The following is a 23,786-nucleotide window of genomic DNA, read 5'->3' on the forward strand; positions in this document are numbered from 1 at the left end:
CGCCGTCCTCGATGGTCACATCTGGGTCGGAGCTGCCCTTCGTTGCGCGGCCACCGAGCGCCGCCTCCCTCCTCGCCCGGCCACCGCGCGTCGCCTCTCCTCGCCTGGCCGCCGCGCGCCGCCTCTCCTCGCCGGGCCGCCGCACGTCGCCTCTCCTCGCCCGGCCGCTGCAAGCCGCCTCCCTCCTCTCCCAGCCGCCGCGAGCTGCCATCCCTCACCCGGACACCGCCCGCCGCCTCGGGGATGGGAGAAGGGAGAGAGAGGAGGAAGAAGAGGGGCTCTAGTTGAAGAGAGGGAGATGCTGAGAATGACATGTGGGGCCCACGTGGGCCCCACCATTTTTTTATTAATTTATGTGTGAGACTGACATGTGGGTCTCATGAAGTTTATTATTTTTCCGGATCGAATTGCCACGTATGCGCCACGTCAATGCCACATCAGATGAAGACCAAGTCAAATTTGCCACGTAGGCGCCACGTCAACCAAAACCACCCTCAAAACCGCCGAGGGACCTCATCTACACTGGTTTTGATAGTTGAGGGACCCGTTGTATCTGGTTTTCCGGTTGAAGGACGAAAATCGGACTCGTTGACAAGTTAAGGGACCTCAGATAAACTTATTCCTTCTGTTCATAATGTACCTTTCATGCTAGTATGTTTTTGGGCTTCACCTCACACCTATATGGTGTTTTTTTGGTGTGTTGCGTTGGGCCTTTGTAAGTAAATCCAGTATTTTAAACCTCCTTTTTTTAAGCCCAAGAAAGCGTACCCAAATAAGTTGGTGTTGGTGGCCTTTTATTTTCTGCAAAACAAAATGGGCATTAAACCTAAATCCATCAAGCGAGTCAGATGCGGGACATGTTGATTTGTTGGAATGCTAGGCTTTTTTTATGCATAGCGCCCCTCTAGGCTCTATATTTTTGCAGATTCGGTTACTTATGTCCCTATTTACTAAATTTTACTCCATCCGTCTCAGAATATAAATATTTTCCATCCGTCTCAGAATATAAATATTTTTAGAGCCACATGACTAGTAAGAAAGTTGGTATGATTAAATAGGGGAGTGTTGTGATTATAGGAGAAGTGGAGGTAGGTGGAAAGATTGAATGGTGGAGGGTTGTGATTGGTTGAAAAGAGAACGTTGGTAGAGAAGTTGTTATATTTTGGGACAAATTGTAATGGCTAGAAATTGTTATATTTTGGAACGGAGGGAGTAGCTATATATTTTCATTCATAGGATTTGCAGTGAAATTTAAGATCAACATATGCTCCTAAATTTGCTTCCATGGGATTGTTTATAAATTTATGAACTGCAGATTCTAACAAATATTTCACATTTTGCTCCACCAATTATTTGGCAACGGGAGGTTCTGTGACTTTGCACTTTGTCTCCATGAAGCTATTCGTAATCCGTATCCTTCCCTCCCTACATCCAGTCCCTGCCGTCTTACTGCCATCGTTGATACTATGCTGTTGTTGTGTGGAAGTCCTGGATAACTTGGTGCAAGCCTTCAAGGGTTGATCGGTGAAAAAGTAGTGCAGGAAATGGAACAAGGCCAACAAGCCAACAAGGTTGCTAGCTTATGCTCCTGCTCCCACCAATACCAAACCTCAAAGCGCAACTGCAAAGGCAAAAAAGGCTGCTTCTGCTTCCTCTCCATCAAGCCTGCCGCCCGCGGGTGGCCTCGGTAGCATGCGGCTCCATCCGTCGCGGCAACCCCAACGCATCTCCGCGTGGCTCGCCATGCCCACACCGTCGCGCGCGAGGGGAGCTATCCGCCTCAAACCGCGTTGGGCTCCATGGCGGCAGTGCTGCCTAGCCGAGCTCCCGCATCATCTCGTGCCGCCACAGCCTCCCAAGCTCCCGTCGATGTGCCTAGCGAGGTGGAGAGGAGGCTGGGGCCCAAGCCGGTGGTTGCCGCCTTCTCGCCTCCCAACTGCCACCGTCTCCCCCATGGCTGTCGTAGATCGATGGCCACCTACCATAGCCGCGGAGCGTGCTGGCAAGCACGCTATGGAGACAGTGGCGAACCCAGAACAAAAGTTACCGGGGGTCTAATACATACTAATTATCTAAATATTAACTAATATAATAATTAATATAGTGTAATTTATATAGGATTTGAATAATCTACCCGGTGTCCTGTGACACCGGATAGTATAAACTAGGCACGCCCCTGTGTGGAGGCACCCCGTGCGGGAGAGCACCCAGACCTAGGGTTTCAACTATCGGTTTGCCCTTTTTTTTCGTGGTGGTGGTGGGGGGTGGGGGGCACCGAAATCCCAAAATTTCAGAAATTTTGAGAATATTTTGGACGAAATTTTCAAATTGAATTCTAATTTTAAAATTATGGCCGAAATTTCTGAAATTAAAAAAAAACAAAATAGGAAGATTGTATCATTGTAATAGTAGTTCATACGAACACGGTAGGTAAAATTATCACAATAGCAGTTCATACGAGCGGCGCGCGCAGCCAAAATTATCATAATAGCTGTTCATACAATGCATATAAAGTTCAGATCAAAAATATACAAGTCTATCACCAGTCCATCAACAGTCCATCACCAGTTCAGACAATATCCTTGAACACTGAAGTCTAGAAATGCATATAAAGTTCATCAACAGCCCAGTAATACAGTCCAACCCAAAAATATATAAGTCCATCAACAATCCATTACCAGTTCATACAATATCCTTGAACACACAATAAAGTCTAGAAATTCATATACAGTCCATCGACAGTCCAGTACTACAAAATATATATAGGAGCATAATAGATTCTATCAATAGTCCAGTACTATAAAATATAGGCACATAAGTACTACAAATATGGATACTTTGTTAATAATGTTAATAGCATCTTGAAGCTGCAGTGCTGCAGTTTCTGACTTGCTGCTAGTCTAGTGTGACACTTTGCCTTCACCTGCAAACATGAACAGTACTTGTAAAAAAAAAAAAGAAATCTCAGTGCAGCTTGAGCTAGCCATGAACACAAAAACACACACAGAGAAAGAGAGATACTGAATATGTAATTTTGACATGACAGTATAGGGGAAACATGATTTCATAGCCATAGTAATAAAAATGTACTAGTAGGGAATTGTCAGTGCAAGTAATAGGGAATTTATACCTCCTTGAAAGAAAGTAGCATGAAATTACCTTTGTCATTGTCTATTAAGGTGTTGATATTCTTCAGCCTCCTATTTGAACGCCGAGCAGGATGGACCGCTATACGTAGTATAGAACTAAATTAGCACACATAAACAATATAATTATGTTGAACTAATATAAAATACACCTTTGGAGTTCTTTGCTTGGGCATTGTTAGAGGTTCTATTCTTGGCAGCCACATTATCATCTTCATCATCAGAGATGTTCTCACTAGCAGAGCTGCTATCCCCTGACTCTACATATTCAGGACTACGACTACCACTACCAGACTTTAGAGCTATCCTGTGGGCTGTGATATTTTCTGTGCGTTTCGCAGCCAACCCACAGAACATCGCTATAGCTCTGTCGGTTGTGCTAGTACTCACAGAAAATTACCACTGACAGGTGGGCCTAAATCCATCGTATAGAAGTCTAGCAGCCCACACAAGAAAACCTAGTTTTTCATCCCTCGCGTCCCAATCCCTCAAGCCACCGCCGCCACCCCTCTCCTCCTTCTGTAGTCCCCATCGCCACTCGCGAGTAGATCCAGCACCGGCGCCGGTGCTTTGACGAATGGAGACCACGCCGCCGCCTTGTGCCATCGATGAGCCATCTCTTCCCCGGCGGTGCCAGCCAACCCAAGTTCAGGGTCTTCAGATCCATATGCCCCATTCTCGATGGTCACGGATCTAGCCATCCCGAGGCTGGGTGTTCCAGATCCGGAGGCTCCCGTCGCCGGTGGCGCCAGGTCTAGCCTCGAGGTGAGCAGATCTGCGGCAGTCCATCCCCAGCAAGCCTCCTCGTCCAACAGCTGGTAGGTCTGCTCTCCGGATTATTTTGCAAGGATTTGCAGTACGTGATTACCAAGAGTAGATCTGGATATTTGTCTTAATTTGGAGTAAATGATCACCGTATAGTTGATCTGGATATTTGTCTTGATCTGGATAGTCTAGACAATTAGACTTCAAGACCGGTAATTGACTTGCAATATATTATTTTGCTTCGGGTAGCAAACCATCTGTCTACTAATATTGTTGCCAATTACTTTACCTTTAGGTGCCAATTACGAAATACAGAGATGTTCTGATGACTTTAGGTGCCCTTTTCTGAATTAGTTAATCAATTAAAAGTATAAGTAGAATGATATTTTATTCACCTTACTCTTTTTTTTTCAGAGCCCTTGAGACAGCCCTGATTCCCGGATATTAAGCAAGAAAAGTTGATTCCCATATTAGTCTACATTATGTAACTTAGTCCATAATAGAAACTTAATTTTCTTGGATTAGTCTAGTGTATAATGTCTATTTTACATCTAAATAATTTGTTTCTTGTTTCAACTTATATCAGGACCATCTAATTTTCCTCTCTCAAGCCATTTTGTGAAGACCTAATACAGTGGCACCACAACAGGTACTCCCACATTAGAGTCCCTTGCTATAAAAAAAAAACTTCCCTGGTTTATATTTAAATGTCATGAGACAAAGCTTCATCAGTTACAGTAAAGTGATCTGCCTGAATGTGTTGCTAAATATAACTAACCAATGTGCATGACCTAAACTGATTCTTTGTATAGCTGATTTGCATATTCAATTTGTCCATCTTGCAGAGTCCATTCCAAAACTACAGAAGAACGCCAAATTTCAACGAAGTCTTAGGTACAGATTAAGTGCCACATCTTAGTGCATATCTTGCAAGTTATTATTTTTGTTGCACATCATTCAACACCTGTTGCCTTTTTGCTTGCAGCTGATTGAAAGGTGTTAATCAATCAGAATTTTCATACAATGTTTGGTGGATAATTTTATCTTGAAAGATAAAATATGAATCTTTATAAGTGTATCTTTATAAATTGTAACATAGATGGAGACTTGCAGTTCCTTTACCACTGGGTGGCTATTTTCTTAGTGTTTGTAAACAGGATTGACACAAAGTTGAAACTTTGATATGTATATCTCACTGAAGTTGATGTATCTGTGCACAATTGTACTATGAATATTTGATTGCTGTAAATAATTATGTATGGATCTAATCATGAGTGCAATATCCAAATCAATTTACTTGTGTATTAATCTGAAGTGCATGTGCATAGCATTCTCTCTCTTCTTTTTTTTTTGCCTTGGAAAGCCAATTTTTCTGACGGTGCACTCGTCAGAACTATGTTCTCTCAAACCCAGCATCTCAGTTTTTTTCCTGTGTTCCACCCACAGGAAAAGGCCGTCAGAAATTATTATTCTGTCGGAAACCGACAGAACAAGAATTTTTCCGTGGTAATTTTTCTGTCGGCAATTTCTGACGGTGCACCTACAGGAATATTTTTTCTGACGGTAAAACCAATTTTCCTGATGGTTTTGCTCCTACAGGTTAGATGCAAAGTCTGGTAGTGTACCATCAGAGTCGATGTCCGTGTCATCAGACATCACCACTAGCAACATCCTCCTCATCTATATACGTTGTTTTTGCATTCTTCTTCCTCTTCTTATTTGCTCTCCTTCTCTTGGCACATGCATGGTTAGGCTCATCAAGGAACCTGGTACCTGACATGTCGATTAACACCTCATGAACAACTATATTGATCGAGTATTGGAGCAGATTCACTTCTAGCATTAGAAAGCCATTCCATGATTGGATTCCCTTCATCATAAAGAGCCACATCCATCATCATCCCTAAAGGATCAACCTCCTTTTCCCTTTGTATCACTTCCATCTCAAACTGTTGGAGACACAACTTCAGATTGTAGTGCACAAATACCAACTTATGTAACTTTTCATAACCAAGCCGGTTTCACACTTTTGTGTGGACCAATGCGAACGTACTCCAGTTTCTCTCACACCCACTATAGGACATTCACTGGGACACAATTCTTTTGGCAAGCTTCTGCAATTCTAGATAGTCCCCTCCATAAGTTTCCCACCAATCAGTTGCAATAGTACAAACTGACAATATTTTAATATATTTCAAACTAACAGTATGGAATTCATGCAATTTACGCATAATTCAGATTTGAAGTACATGCATTGTACTAGCTAGATGATCCAATCTCTCATGCCCCTTTTGTTGCAGAACTGCATGAACTGGCCAATTGCTCTATATACCTCCTCAGTTTTCGCCATCTTCTGAAATGCTTTTGATACTGCTTTTGCATATGTAGCTTGGTTTGCCAATTAAATAACCCTTGTATTTGTAGTGGGCCTCGGAATCAAGTCCACCAACTAAGTAAATTTGCAAGTAGAAACTTTCAGCTAGCACCAACAATTTACACATAGGTTGGAATTGAAATACATGCAAACAAAATGGAAAATTACAAACCTGCACGCATGAAACCCGTGTCAAGCAAACTCGTTGTCCTTGTATTGATCTTCTCCAATACAGGCTTCTCCTCTTGTGATGCGTCACCAAATTGACTCTCAAGCTCTTGTCTCGCCTTTAAAATCCTTGGCAGAAATCTAGAAAGGGTTTGCATTATTTTGCTGGTCAGCATAACGAAGTACACAAAATAGCGGCTTGCAAGCATCTAGCACCCATTTCAAATTTCCCCACCAACTTCGACTTGTCAAGCAATCATAAGTGTAATTATAATCTTCCGCAATAGAATATTCGCTGTTGGTCCACTCTTCCGACATCATCCACTTTTTGAATTGTTCCATTAGGTCCTAAAAGAAGATAAATACAATACCAAACCTTGTGGCATCTCAGCATAGAGCCTATAAAAACAATAAAATGTATTAGATTAGTCATAGTGGTACAATATGGCATGTGATTGTGGCATTTGGCATGTGATTGTGGGAGATTGCCAACACAATTCTGCATAAATAAAGTGAATGCTACAAATGGTAGGTTGTTCTGTGGTTTGCTCTATACATTGTCAGATGTATTGTAGGTAATGAGAAGTCTACATTCTGTCTCAATTTTTGGCATATATTGGTCATGCCAAAACAATAAAAAGGTGAAGTGAATCATGCTAGGATTTCCAAACCAGCATTTAAAATACAATTTTCAAGTAATAACATGTAGCAGAGAGGAAGAAATAACTATAAGTCAATTTAGATGCTCTTTCTATACAAGATTTGAATGCAAGCTGTAAAGATTTGGTGTAAATGCTCACCTATTATGGTTACAGAAAAACATGGATATCTTTTTGGCACTAGAGACCACCTGGTCAACTGGAGACAAACTCCCAGTGTCCTTTAACATTAAGTTGATGGCATGCGTTGCACATGGCTGCCATACAATGTGTTTATGTTCTTGTATCAGCGTCTTGCAAGCCTTCTTGTAGTTGGATCCATTCTGTTACTAGCTGCACTACATTCTCGGCACCAATATCATTGACAACCACCTCTCTAATGCAATCATACAAGAAATTTGAATTTTGTAATTTACCAGTTTCATTCATAGATTTATGGAAATACATTTGACCATTAGAGTATATCATGAAGTTGATAATGCTCATCATGGTTGGTCCTGTCCATGAATCACACATTACCGTAATTCCATAATCCTTCCAACTAGTCTTGAATCGATCCATTATCTCAATTAACTCCTCATAGTTCGACTGAAGGTAAACACCATCTACTTGTGTGCCAGAAGGTGGACGCACCCCCTTACCATGCTCTTGAGTCAACTTTATCACAGCTTTAAAGTAAAGACAGTTAAGCTTTCTACCAGGAATATCATTGGCATGACAAAATTTTGCCCAAGCCTTCCCAAGTGTTACAGTTGCATCCTTATTCATCATAGTGTCCACCCGTAGTTATCTTGGTGATTGGCTACATGCCAAATCTATGTCAAAGTCATCTTTCCTTGAGGAGTGATAGAATCTACTATTCTGCATTCTAGGAGTACTCCAAGCACAACTCTTCCTACTACTACCAACACTACGAGTGAAAGTACCGTCCCCCAACGACAGTCTACATGCCATCTCAAATTGCACCTCTTCATCTGAAGGTATGTATATAGATTCAACAATATTTGCTTCAACCCTTTGTTTTTGCATTTGGTTAAAATCCCTTATAGTTTCCTTAGTATGAGTTAGCCCACATTGCTTTCCGAACATGTGGAGGTACAGTCAAGCATGGCTTCACATTCCCTCTTTTTCCAGCCAAATGCTCCCTGAGCCGAGTAACAGCTCCACCAGATCCAGTAAAAGAGCAATATAAACATTTAAAACCATTCACCCCAACCCTTTGCCCATGGCTCCAAACATCGTAAATACGGCTTGAACTGATATTTCCTATTATCCCAAGAAAAAAATGGGACCTCAACTAAAGAATTAATGTATAGAGCTTGTAGAAAAATATTTAAAGGGCATCAACTACAAAATATAAATCAGTAATTTATCAAAGCACATATCAATAATCACCTAGACAAATGTCTAACTAAATTAAGCACACCTTTGTCTGTCTAATTAAGCACACCGCTCACCTAGACAAATATTTACCAAGTATATGTCAACTACAAAATATCAATCCTTGTTGCAGTAAAATAATTAGAAAACATCAACTACAAAATTACTAATACCAAAATTGATAAAACTTTAATAGCAAATCTAGCAAGCACAATGCCAGAACTAGGATAGGGGATTAAGCCACAAATGTTATCTTTACCTCTGTTCACCTTTGTTGCCGCCGTTGCTCGCCCAATGCCACCTGCTCCTCTTCCATCTCCCTTTCCTCTTCCATACCCCGTGCCGATGCTGCTGCCTTCTCCTCCTTCCCCAAACCCCCAAATGCTGAGGCCACTAGAGCATCTCCGGTGCTATGACCCCTTCCTCTTCCCCTCCCAACAGAGGCAGGAATTCCACTTCCATCCACTTGTTCCATAGGGGATGCCTGGAAGGAGAAGTGCCCGTGGGAAGGAGGCGCACCGCCGCCCGCTCGCGGATGCGGTGGCATGCAACGTGATGGTGGATGGGGGCGGCTGGCGGCGTGCAGAAGGCGAGGGCTGGGGGTGGCATGCAGGTGCAGGCGTGTAGCGTGGCGGTGGGCTGCCGGCTGCGTCGAGCAGCGACTCTGGTGGCGGAGTTTCTGGATCTGGATGTGTCGAGCGGTGACTGAGGAGGAGATGGGGGTGGGAGATGTGGTGACTGAGGAGGAGATAGGGTTATCCAGTGAATTTCTTTTAAATTTTTTTACCCGAAATATTTGACCGGAGTCACTTACTATCAGGGTCCACCAATAGACCCGAATTTTCGGAAATATCATTTTGGAATTTCGAACTCTGCCCAGACCCAGTGGTACACTGACGGTGACAATATCGATGATATGGGGTCAAGAGCTATCGCAGGGGGAGGAGCCAATGCCAGTGACGTGGAGCATAGCAACGACAAGGGCCACGCCATGGAGTGGTAGGGCTTGAGAGCTGGCTGTGCCGGTGGTCTCCACCACCGACAGATGCACTACTGCACACGGCCCCCCCTGGATCAGCCGCCACGGCGCCGTCCATCGAAAGTGTTGGAAGAGTCACGACCTCACAGGCATGGAAACAGTCACCACGGCAGCACATTGGTCGTCGGGGGAAGAGAAGAGAGAGAGAGAGAGAGAGAGAGAGAGGGGGGAAAGGTGAGGACGAAAATAGGATGGAAGAAGTCTCTGACAAGTGAAGCCCACAAGCTGACACAGTTAGTCAACGGGATCAAGGTTGCCATGTCAGTCAAAACCGCCTCCTAAACCACCAGAGGAGGTAATTCACACCGGTTTTCAAATATTTGTTTGGGGGGGGGGGGGAGGGGAGTTATCCCCGGTTTTACGGTTGAAGGATGTGATTCAACAAAGAGCAAGAGTTGAGGGATGCAAAATAGACTTATTCCTTCTCCTGTTTTTCTGGGCTTAAGTGACAAACCCGAAAGCCCATTTGCTTTTTATGTAATTGAGAAACCCAAGGTGTATTTTAGTGGGTTTCTTTTGTATCGTACGGAAGAAGAAAATGACAAAAACAACACATGCACTCTCTTGCGCATGGTTGGTTGGAGGCGCTAGATGGGGAACACGCGTTCCATCGTACGGTCAAAAAATCCTGCTGAAAAACAAAATCTTTCAGCAGGCAATCACATAGACAGTCCGCATAATTTAGGGGATTGGAGGAGATGGGAGGGAGGAACTGAACCCTTATCATACAAGGTACTAGCTAAGAAGAATTCGACAAAAAATAGGGTGGCAAATATGTCGGATTTTGGACCAATATCCCAAAATCATTTGCACAAATAAAATGAAACAAATAAAAATAATGACTATGTATATAGTGTCACATTTTAAGACCCACCGATCCAGCCCACACGTTGAATATCAACATATCTAATATTCAGAAAAACAAAAGGAGGGTAAAAAAGTACATCAAATGACAGTTAGAGATACCCTTTTTATAAATAAAAACAAATTAGCGTAACCGAGTGATGATTAGTTTTCTAATATTTGACAGCAAATCAACATGATTTTAAGATGATTAGGAGGAGAGAGAGAGTAGTGGGGGAAGTTGTTTCTATGCAGCAGAGGGCTCAGCACAAAACCAACTGGCTGTGAGACATTCAACTTCGGTACCAATAACGACCTTGGGCATCGAGATATGGATCCATTCTCACAATAAGTTTTACAGAGGATCTACCTGTGAAACAAGTTTGAAAAGGGACCAAATTGTGAAGGGAGAAGCTACATAACATTTGATAATTTTTAGGTAAAAATGTTTTATATATAACTATGATATAATTAGAGTATAATTACATTATAATTATACTATAATTATAGTGTAACTTATATGTAATTGGTCAAAAGAAAAAACTTACAAGGGATGATGGTTGGCTACCAACATTTGTGCTAGTGCTTGAGATCGGGAGTTTGAATCCCAGAATCTCCTTACATTTGATTTTTTTTTCTCTTCCTCCTGTACGAATCTCAACACGACTTTTTTTCTCATCTTCATGCAAGGATCTCAACACGATCTAACGGTGTACAAATCAAAACTTTCGAGGAAAAAAAATTCTTTGGCAAGAAATCTAGCATTGTCGACGATTGTGAAAAAGAATCGAGGCTCATCACTACTAGATCTCAACGCCATAAAGCACAGCGAGAGACAAGCTCAGAAGCCCATATGCATGCCTGCAGAGGCTGAAATCAGCCATGATCACAAGTGCTTCAGAAGACTCACATCTTAATCAATTTACATCCTCACGCATTAAATAGGAGGGTTGGGTACCGGTGAACACGGCCGACATTCATCCCGGCGAAACCTAGCTGTAAGCTCGGATGCACATAGCTGATCTCCTCATCTGACGAACCCCAAACCAACCAACAATATATGCAAAACCATACAGCAGCAGCAGTACAACATGCTGCTACTATAGCTAGCGAGCTACACTACACTATATACAGTGCTAGCTGCTGCTCCTGCTCCTGCACGCCCTTGATTTCCTCTCATTTAAGCCCATTCAAGCTCCTTGATTAAGTGTGTGGACCTGCAGCTGCAGCTGCAGCTGCATATATGCCTCCATCGATGGTCTCCCCATGCATGGATGTAGCTAGTACGTGGCTGACGAAAAAATATATGAAAATATTCTCCCCATTTGCATTAGTACAAACCTTTCCAAGCTCCTGAACCCTAGCTACAACACGCATGAATATAAGTTCTTCCCTCCATGTAAGTATGTGCGTCATACCTCTTTCGTGGTTGCCATTCAATGCGCTGGGCAAGCTTGGATTCAATGAAGCTTCAACCAGCACGAAAATACATGTGACCGAAACTGTACCATTGTACTATGTACAGAGCTATAGGGTCTTAATTATTAGAGCTAGCTACTTCCTCCATCCTAAAATATAAGTATTTTTAGAGTTGGACACGGTTATTAAGAAAATTGGTATAATTAAATGAGGGAGTGTTGTGATTGGAGGAGAAGTGGAGGTATGTGAGAAAATTAAATGGTGGAGGGTTGTGATTGGTTGAGAAAAAAACGTTGGTGGAGAAGTTGTTGTTATATTTTGGAACAAAATCTAAATGCTAGAAGTTGTTATATTTTGGGACGGGGGAGTATATGTTTCCATGCATGCAAGCGTTTTCCCTATAGCTAGCAATTTCATGCCTCCCCAAAATATAAGAGTAGGTACAATAAAATGATATAAACATGTTATATAAATAAAACCTTATCAATCTAGGCAGATTTACCATGTTAAACACTTCCATATTTTAATCTTTTGAACAAATATATGATTAGGGAAAAAAAGATAGAACATGTGTGCACTGAAAATTGTGTGAAATGTCTAAAACACCAAGTTAAAACAGATGCAGTAGTACATAGGTGTAGTACCTTGATGGACCACAAAGGCGAGCCATACAGGCTGTGTTTAGTTCCACGCTAAAATTGGAAGTTCAAAGAAATTAGTATGATGTGATGGAAAAGTTGAAAGTTTGTGTGTGTAGGAAAGTTCGATGTGACGGAAAAGTTGAAAGTTTGAAGAAAAAAAGTTGAAATCTAAGAAGGGCCATAGTCTTATGAGGAATAAGTAATTCTGCAGTAGGTTCTACAAGCAAAAAATAAGCAAATTAATTATCAATGTAACATAACAACGTCAGTGGTTCTAAGCATGCATGTTGTATTTAAGCATACTTCTTAATGATATAAATGACAAATATTTGGCGTTAACACAGTGCTAATTCTAAGCATGCATATTCGATTTAAGTACTAGAGAATGATTCTTGCTTATATATATATGCATTATACTACACTAGCAGAATCTGATGTACATACAGTTGCTGTGCTAGGATATGATGCTATAAGCACGCAACGTAAACTAGTCTGTGTAGTCTGTACGTACTGCATGAACAGTTTACGGGAAAGGATAACTGGCCATCGATCGATCGATCGATCGGGATATATATGTTCGCAGCGAATTAAAACCCTAATTAATACGGACTGCTAGCTTCTGCCACGAGAAAATTGAAGTTTTTCTGACATATACTATGCATGTAGTAGTAGTATGCAATTGTTGCAATGGCCGGCCTGCAATTCTGTTTCGTGGTCACCGGCGCCAACGCATGCAGGGCAGGCCAGGAGAGCCCCCTTTTTGTCGTCTCGCTGTTGTTTTCTTCTTCCTCCCTGACAAGCCATGAAAGATCTCAGTGCCAGTACTCTCCTCTGAGCGCAGTGTGTGCATGCATGGTGATGGTGGTACATGCTTGCATGCCACAAAGCACACACACTTCCACTGCATTATATTGCATGCATCCATGTATATTTATGCATGCATCAGTGTAAGTGTTCCCCCCATCTTTCTCTCTCTTAGTTTGCTGTTTCTATTTCCTGTTGCATAGAAGATGCACATACATCTCACACGCATAAACTCGTGAGTGTGTCCAATTTAAGACAAAATATGGATGGCAACAATATGAACCCAACTAAATTTATCCATTTATCCATTTATTCATAGTGAAAACATGCCATATTTATCCATTTATACATATGTGCCCAAATGATTCTCTCGATATAGAACTGTTATTTCTTTCTGAATACATGGAACTTGAAGAAGGTAACCTAAGGAGGAGTATATATATTTAAGAGATGAGAAAACTCGCTGTGTACCCCTGAAAGTTCACCCAATCCCTTTTGTGCCCCTAAGATTTGCTCATTCCCTTCCATACCCCTAAATTTCAGTTTGGATCCCTTCTATACCCTTTCCGTTAATACCATTAGTTGACCGTTGAGTTTCTATCATAAAGTCCATTTTGCCCTTTGGTATCAAGAAAATATAAATTTATGAAGTATATTAATGGAGTGTATAAATATATTGTATGTGACTATCATATTTATGAGTTTATTTTGTGAGATATTATTTAGCAAGAATAATATTTTAGTTTCACCTCCGCGAAGGCAAAACAAAATAATTTTTATCTATGACAAAATTTATTTTTAGATATAACAAAAAATTAATATTTTTTATCATTAAATAATGTATATAAAGCATATTTTGTTATAGTAGTACGACATTTTTTAATAAGATAAAACCTATTTATGTGCTAAATAAATATTTTTTAATAACTAATATATATATATATTATTTTTATGTCATATCTAAAAATAAATTATTATAAATATTATTTATGACTTTGTCATGCAAGATATTATTTAGAGTAAATTTCACTTTGGACCATATTTATTGACCAAAATTTTACATTGGGTTAGAGCTAGGCTCATGTTTTCACTTAACACCACGTATAATTACCATTCTTTGCCCTTTGGATCTGGTTTTATAGTTACCATCACACGAGTTGTTATCTAGGTGCTTTGCATTTTACAAGAAATAATGATATGGAAATTTTTGCCATGCAAATATGCTTAGCGCAAGAATAATGATTGTAACATGTTACAGGATATCCTATCAATTAATGAGACTTCATTACTACTACATATGAACATTCACAACCCTTATACTAGAGACAAAATTGGAGAAATATTGAGTTTAATAACTATTTTTTTAGAAAAGATTTTACATGTTTTACAATACCCAACTGTAGTGTTAGTACAAATTGTTGAATTCTAAGTTTTCTAACACAAAAAAGAAATGAGATCAGATCTACAATCATTATACTATGTGTAATTTGTGAAACCCGGTCCAAAGTGCAAATGATGGTAACTATATATGGTGTTAAGTGAAAATATAAGTCTAACTCTAGTCCAATGTAAAAATTTGGTAAATAAAGGTTGACCAAAGTGAAATTTACTCTATTATTTATGATAATTTACAGTTGTTATGCGAGATAAAAATTATTTTTGTTAAATAGTATCTCACAAAATAAACTCATATAGATAATAGTCGCATACAATAAATTTATACACTCCATCGATATGCTTCATAAATTTATATTTTATTTATACCCAAAGGGCAAAAATACACTTTATGATAGGAATTCTGTCAACTAACTGAAGGAGAATAGGAGGGATTCAAACTGAAATTTAGGGATACAGAAGAGAATGAGCAAATTTTAGGGGCATATATGGGTTTGGGCGAACTTTCAGCGGTACACAGGGAAATTTTCTACTTATACGCAATATTATTAATTCCTTATGAAAATATACCCATGTATATTATATGGTATTATGATTTCTCTCTAATTGTAAGTACCGGTGAAATCATGCATGTTGGCTCCCACATCACTCGCATTGTGATATCACACGAAAGGCGCTTCCTCCCATAAAAACCCAATCTAATATCACAATGTCCAAATTTATTGTATAGGATGTGTCACACTCAGTACTATATTCACTTTTTTTTTTTTTACGGATGGAGTATAATGCAAATGTGACAACGGGACAAAGGATATGAGCATGACGGATGAGAGGAACGTACGAAATGATAAACAAAGTTTGGCACGCATTCTGGTAGGTTGATGATGGTTAATGTGTGGGAGTAAATGTGGAGGTCAGACGACGGCTGATCGTCACTTAATATGGGTTGCTGTTGCCTTTAATTCGATCGATGGGATAAAGATCCTTCCCCAAAATTTTTTACCAATCACATCGAACATTTAAATATCTACATAAAGTATTAAATATAAGCTAAAAAATAACTAATTGTATAGATTGTGACTAATTTGCAAGACGAATTTTTTAAGCCTAATTGCTCCATGATTTGACAGTATAATGTTACGGTAAACATTTGGTAATGACTGATTAATTAGGCTTAATAAATTCGTTTCCCGATTACTGACAGATTATGTAATTAATTTTTTTATTAGTGCCCGAACACCCATGAGACACCGTGTATAATAACAATTGTGACACGCCAAAATTTTATACCCCTGGATCTAGACACCCCCTAAATGGATGCATCCATCGATCGATCATCTGTACCAGTAGTATATTTTTAAGGTATGTGTGTTACTTAACTCTGCCATGATTTCTCCGTGTCCGGCGTAATTCATGGCTCATTCCTTTCAACTGCGTAAAACTAAAGATAGAATTCACTCAGTACCATTGAGTTTTGCCCACTTCTACAATATACCACTGACTTTGTCAAGTTGAATAATATGCCATCGAGTTTTCCTTAACCTCCATTGCGTGCCATCACAGCCCAGTTAGCATCCGTTAGTGTTGTAAAAAGACCTATTTGCCCCTAACTCATTATACATGGTATACATTCACTAGGACGCCATCCGTGGAGGCATAGCTGGCGGCTGGTTGCGGTGACGATTGAGAAGGCGGTTGTGGCAGAGTTGGGGACGAAAGCACTAGGATGCCGGCGGCGGTAGACGCGTGGTCGGAGGCGAGGTCGGCAACTGGCCATGGTGGTTGCGGCGGAGGGGAAGGAAGCGCCAGGATGCCGCGCGGCCGGTGGCACATCGAAGGGACCCCGATGACCGGCGACACGTCGATAGGGAGGCCGGCAAGCCACTGCACGTAGATAGGGACCCCGGCACCCGGCCGCGCGTTGACGAGGAGCCAGGCGCCTGGCCACGCGTCGTCGGGGAGCCGGCCAGCCGGCGGCGCATCGATGGGGACCCCGGCGACCAGCCGCGTGTCGATGGGGAGGCCGTCGACCGGCCGCACGTCAATGGGAGGCCGCCGAGCCGCCGCGCGTAGATAGGGACCCCGGCGCCCTGCCGCGCGTCGATGGGGAGCCGGGCACTCGACCACGCGTTGTCGGAGAGCCGGCCGGCCGGTGGCGCGTCGGTGGGAACCCCGGCGACCGGCCACGCGTCGATGGGGAGGCCGGCGAGCCGCTGCACATAGATAGGGACCCCGGCGCCTGGCCACGCTCGAAGGGGAGCCGAGCGCCTGGGCGTGCGTCGTCGGGGAGCCAAGTGGCCGGTCGTGCGTCGTTGGAGAGCCGGCCGGCCGGCGGCGCATCGATGGGGACCCCGACGACCGGCCACACGTCGATGGGGAGGCCGGAGACCGGCCGCGTGTCGATGGGGAGGCCGGCGAGCCGCCGCGCGTCGATGGAGAGGCCGACGACCTGCCGCGCGTCGATTGGGAGCCAGCCGGCTATGCTTCGTCGGGGAGCTGAGCGGTCGGCGTTCCATCGATGGGGAGTCAGCGCCGCTCACGGGGAGGAGAAACAGCAGCAGATCGATTTGGTGTGGATGATGTGCTAGGGTATTTTAGTCATTTAGAGAAGAATCAATACAGCAAACGGAGGCCAACTAATGGCTCGTGGACGGCGATGGCACGCAGTGGAGGTTAAGGAAAACTCGATGGCATATTATTTAACTTGACAAAGTCAGTGGTATATTGTAGAAGTGGGGAAAACTCAATGGTACTGAGTGGATTCTCTCAAAATTAAATGGTTTTTTATTACACCCCTAAATAACTAATACTTCCGCGCAATGGTTCTCCCTAAACTATTGAAGCTTGACAAAATACCCTCCATGAGTAACACATAGCGGTTTTCATTATTTTTGCATCCAAAAATATGATTTTTACTTACATTGTATTCAACTATATTCCTTGCATCTCATGTTGATATGAAATCAAAGTGTGTTTTATTTATTAATTTATGATGAACACAATTGGCATGATAGAAAATTGGTTTGATATTTGGAGATTATTTTGGCAAAGTGGTGGTTTTGTTGTCTTTGTGGGACCAGTCAGATTGGGTGGTGAAGGCCGGTCAGACCGGCCAGCCCGACAGTCTGATCGACTGATTCTGTGTCGGTATTAGTTTCAGATTGTTTATTTTGATACTTGTGATTATGACTTTTAAATGATTTCTATACGTATGTAATACTGCTAGGTGCTAATGTTGAGTCAAGTTGGGATATGGTTTCTTGTTTGATTCATGTGTAGGTGTTTCTTGATGCCTCGGGAGAGAGTTGCCGATGATGGATCGGAAGTCAACTTGGGAGGAGATGAGATCCAGATGGTTAGTATATCATGCGGAATGCTTACGCTAAAGAACAACACACGTGGTTGGTGAAAATTCCATGCAACATACGATGGGAGATTGCGTGTATATGAGATGAGGTGTCAAATTTTCATGGAGTCCAAATTTGAAAAGATTATAGTTTGAGTTGTGATAAGATAAGTTTGTTTCTTGGTACCGGAAGGTTACCTAGTGGACTAGGACTTCTGTTACAAGTTGGATTCGTGGTTTTAGGCTGCCTACCTCAGGTGTAAATAGAGAAGGGGGGGAGGGGTTGAGGCCTCCCAGTATCGATTTTGTGTGGGTAGAGTTTAGAAAATTAGGGTTTCGAGATAAGTTGAATTTTGTGAGAGGACTATTGTTGTTGCACTTTGTAAACACGAATAGAAGCAATAAAGTTCAATCTACTTTCAATAGATCTACAATTTTTGTTTGCTCGGGTTCGACGGTTACTTTAGGGATACGGGCGATCAAACCGACTGCAACCGGCTCCAAGATGGTTGGACTGGCACATCTACAGCGGAAAGACCAGAGATCTGATGTAGGTCAGACTGATCTCCATCAGCTTCGAGGGTAACTTTTAGTTCCGCTAAAAGTTTTCGGCTTTTTATGTTCCTACCATTCACCCCTCTCTGGTAGGCTTAGTACTTGTTGTTCGATCCTAAAGTTAATAGGTGGCTTATATACACAAGTAAAAACACTGTTTAGAGTGTATTTTAAAATCATAGAAAGAAATTTGAAGTCCGGTTGTATTGCCTTAGGGGGTATTTTGTCATATTTTCATATATAATTGAGGGGTTTAAAATATCTGGTTTCATATATTGTCGAGAGACCATGTTCTTTTATAGAAGATAGTTAAGGGGTGTAGTGTGACTTATTCCAAATTTTTAGCTCGTGTGATATATTTCATATACATAAATTTTTATTTTTTTTATTTACGTTAGAAAATAAATTTCTAGACCTAAAATTACAGTGCATTTACCTTTTCTGGATCTAAATTTGAATATTTTATTCAAAATTTTCAAGTCTTTATCTAGGTTAGAAGAATATGTTGTTTAACTTTTTGTCAAAGAAAATTTTTTCTAAGATTTGAATTAGGGACGAGAGGGCCAGAGTGATGAGTATAGTTAGGTCGGCATGCATCCAAGGGATGAGCAAGACTGATCTGATGTGTTAGGTTGTCATCCAATGGATTGGAAAGTGATGAGTCTTTTGTTAGATATTATGGCTGATCTAGTAGAGTTAAAAAAAAGCTAGTGATTTGATACATGCACAAGGAAAATTTAGTCAGTACTTGAGAAGTAGATTACCCCATAAGATATGTTGTTAGTGCTTCTCTTTTGTTTTTCTTACTATACGGAGAAACCTATGAAACAAAAGCATGCATGCACACATGAGGTAGCTAGCTAGGGTATTGTTAACAATAAAATTTGGTAAGCCCGGAGTAGTCATTGGCTTAGAGTCAGCATTGGCTTCGAAGTCCTGAGATTAGCCGATGAGAGTTGTCAAGTCGTCAGTTGTCGGATTCTTGCTATATTCGGTTAAGGAAATTGATCTACTAAAGGAAGCTTATCCAGAAGAGACCAAGTTCAAAGAGGATGCGGCATGGCAAGTTATCTATTAATTAGGAATAGTTTGTTAGTTTCTTTTCATTTTTAGGAAAGTGTGTTTAGTGTCCTATAAGGACTTTATCTTTTCCTTTTATCTTTAGGAAAGTTTCTTTCTTGTCCGACAAGGACTTGTATCAACCCATGGGTATAAATATGTACACCAGGGGTCTATGTAATCTATCTTCACGATCAATACAATTCGGCGCATCGCCACCTTTTACCTTTTCTACTTTATTTTATCGTCCGGCGGGACTTGGCACCTGACGCGGGGCTGCATCGGTGTTCGATCTCCGGCTAAGGGGTAAGTCCAATGTTCTGCCGGCCCGGGTAACTGTATCGTTTACATCGGCGTCGTTCAAGGCTGCATCAGTACATTCGACCTCCATGATTGCTATGGTTTGGATGATATATTTGCCTACCTATTTATCATATGTCTCTGTTAATCTAGTCTTAGCATATCAATTTAGCTCTATCGGCTGATTCTCGTTTTAGGGTTTCTGCCGGTATCGGCTAAATCGCGTTGCTAGATTAGATTAGTTTAGACATCTACCACCCTGAAAACTCAGTCAACGGCTTGATTGTCTAGATATTATGTTTCTTTTCATACTTAGTGCTGCATCAGTTAAGTTTGATCTACTAAGTCATGTTTAGAACCATAATCTCTAGCCTGCTTCTTGATTGCCAATAAGGGTTTCATTGGGGTTTTAGCCGGTGAGTTATCTGTACGTTGCATCGGCTCATAAGGATTGCATATACATATAAGTTGGATTTAGCCGATGACAACAAAGGTTTCACTGTTTAATCTAATCTTGTGGATTTCATGACATCAGACCTCCAACCGATGTGTGCTTTAACCTTCGGATCGATGCTTAGTTATCATATCATTATTTGCCGATTGGTTTATACTGGATTATATTGTTATTTTATTACATCATCATCAGCCGATTGCCTTTATATCATCATCTACATTGGACATATAGCCGATTGCTTAAACCCTATCGCTATCGGCTGGTATCGGCTTCGGTTATTATTGGCTATCGGCTGGAACTACTCTATCAGCTTGTCAGCCGATCAGCTGTTTTGATCTACTATTTGCATATCTTGTCAGTTGCAGGATCAAACTAACTGGCACGCCCGCATCCCATCAAGATTTGGACCTGCACAGGAGCTAAGCAGATCTCCCAGGCCGGTGTGTTCGATTTTTTCGTCAACAGGTATACAAGCACTTTCACAAGATCTGGGTAAAAACATGTAAGAGAGATATGAGATTTATTGTGTATATATGTTGATGTTGTATTGAGCATAGGTATGCGGTTTATATAAGAGACGATTTCAAAACTTAGCAATCCAATCCTAATATCCTTTTTAACTACCAACCATATATTCTGGCATCATCATTAGTCTAAGCACGCAAACAAATATGGATACTTAGACTAGAGTCCAGAGTTGAAATGACAACAGTCAAGATAACCAAAAATGAAGGGCATATATAATTGGTAATTAGGGTGGCCATGCATAGGGTACCGTAATCGATGTGGTTGAAGTCTCAGTGTGTACCGGTGACAAGATAATCACACGTAAAGTGGTGGGCGAGTTGGAAATGCCGAAATGATAGTGAGAGTAAATGTGTCGTCGTTGTACCGGTTTGCAACAAAGATAGAGACATACATGATTGAGGCAATTAGGCAAAGGTGCGGAATATTACATTGGGCAATATGCAATATGCAACTTTAATGGAGAACAAATCGAAGAATTAATCAACAAAATATTTGTAGCATATGCCACTTATCTTCGACTCATGATGCATGTGCATGCATTCGTTGTCTTTATCTTCTTGCAAGCTAGCAGCTCATCAATCTCACGTACGAACGTACGTACAGGAGGGCTAATGTGCATCTTTTAGAGTGGTGGTCCACTAGATCATGAGAAACAAATTGAAAGCAATAGGACACACACAAAGAGACATGCATAAGGTGCTAGAACACAACTTTATAAATTAAATTGAGTTTAACTAATTAATTTGTTGAACAAGCCTAGGATGAATTCCATCTTGTTTGATTTTTGCAGTTCATTGTGTGTAAACAGCTTTTCTATACTGGTCTCTTTTTTTTTATTTTTTTTGGGGGGGGGGGGGGGGGGGGGGAGGGGTGGCTCGGGAGGCTAGATCAGATTTTTGTGCAAATAAAGAGATTAGCATCAGTGGCTCAACCTTATAGTATCTGTAGAGCAAAAGGAATGTCATGTTTAAGTACTAATAATTCATATGCAGTCTGCCTTAAATGAGAGATTTACTATCTAGTTTAATTTGCTGCAGTACACGTCTGTATGGCAGCGTGCAAATGGAGTATGAATTGAAGAATGTGTGTGAAATTAAGGCATGCAGGCCAGGCTCGAAAGAGAGTTAATACAAGTAATATCAAAGATCAGAGACATAATAATGAGAAGGAGCTAGCATTGCTGTAAACCCGAGGTATATCGTGCGCACCTGTCCATGCATGTATCACTCAATTACCTTCATTGCTTCCTCTTAATTTACATACATGTTCAGCTAGAATAATGTTGATGAACATAGGAGCATTTGGAAGTGGTCACGCTCGAGGGGCTCTTACATAATGGCATATAAATGAGTCGGCCTGTTGCACTGTCACGTAGAATATAAGATATACTTTATTACAGTATAGTTTTTATGAAATAATTATTATATTTATATTCGAATCTATTTTCTAGTGGTTATATTTTGTACACTACTACATAATAGATTTTTTTCGGATAAGACCCCCTTTGAATTGTAGTTGGACCATAGCTGCCCATGCATAAAAAATATGGTTTAAGGGCCACATTTAAAAATCTATCTTTGCATCCGGCCTCTTAAGATGCCCTCGTGCGATAAAAGATGCATTATCACAGGCACACCTCTTAAGGGTCACTTGCGAAAATATTTTCGCAGGGCAATGTGGAGAGCAAGTTGGCCCCATGCATCCCTGAACCTATTTGGAAAACATAATTGTTAGTAGTGAAGTATTTATTCAGTATACTGATGACCGAAACTTGCCCATTATGTGCTCCACCAAATCTCTTTTAACAAGGTTGTGCGTGCCTTGGTTTCACTTAGCAAAATCTCGATGAATTAGCACAACATAAATTGTTAGTAGTGAAGTATTTATTCAGTATACTGATGACCGAACCTTGCCCATATATGCTCCACCAAATCTCTTTTAACAAGGCTGTGCGTGTCTTGGTTTCGCATAGCAAAATCTCGCTGAATTAGCACAAAATAATGTTATGGGGACTTAATCTCGTAGTCACCCTCAAACTCAGGGCGGAGCTACATATAGCTAGGGGGGTGCCTAGGAACCTAGTTAAAAAAAAGGCAAAATTTGCTACAGGATATCCAAAAAATATGTAATTAGCTGGAGGACACCGTAAAAACGTGTATTTGCTGTAGGGCATCGTAAAAAACTGGTAATTAGCTGTTGTACACTCATGGCATTATTTTATTATTTTTGAAGGAAAAGAGAGAGAAACAACCATGTAAATACGGTTCTACCCTTTGAATTCTTTTCTTTTTCTTTGTTCTTTTCTCTCTCATTCTCTCTCTTCTCTGTTCTGTCTTCTTGCTTCCCTCTCAATGAGTTCCCAGCGGCCAGGATGAGTTCCCGGCGGAGGCGGCTGCCTTCGATGGCCGTCGTCCGACGTTCTCGGCGTCCGGTCAGTCTGCTTGGATCAATGGGTTAAACTCAGATCAATCATCAATTCATCATCCATGTCGAGATCGATTGCCATGGCGGTCAATGGCGTTTGGGGTGGGCGCGTGCGAGCGGCAGTGTCTCTCCAGCGTGCTGTGGGCGTGCTTGAGCCTGGACATGCCCGGCGTCGTGGACCCGGTGGCCACCGGCACTGTATCCTCGCGGCTGGCGTCGTCGTCGCGCCACCGTCGCGGACAACGTGACGGGCATCGACGGTGCCCGCCGCAGCGCCGACCTGACACCTTCCTCGGCGATCCTGGTGCGGAGCATGCTCTCGTATATCGAGCTCCAGTTCAGGTCGTCGTCCTCCGCGTCGGCTTCCTGATCGCCACCACCGCCCCGACGAGGTGCTGGAGCAGATCTTCCTCCGCCTCGATGCCCTTCCCGACCTCGCCCGCTCCATGTTCCACCGCCTCATCGCCGCCCGCGCCTTCCTCCGCCG

The sequence above is a fragment of the Oryza glaberrima genome, chromosome 6 (assembly GCF_000147395.1).
Source record: "Oryza glaberrima chromosome 6, OglaRS2, whole genome shotgun sequence".
Taxonomy (NCBI): Eukaryota; Viridiplantae; Streptophyta; class Magnoliopsida; order Poales; family Poaceae; genus Oryza; species Oryza glaberrima.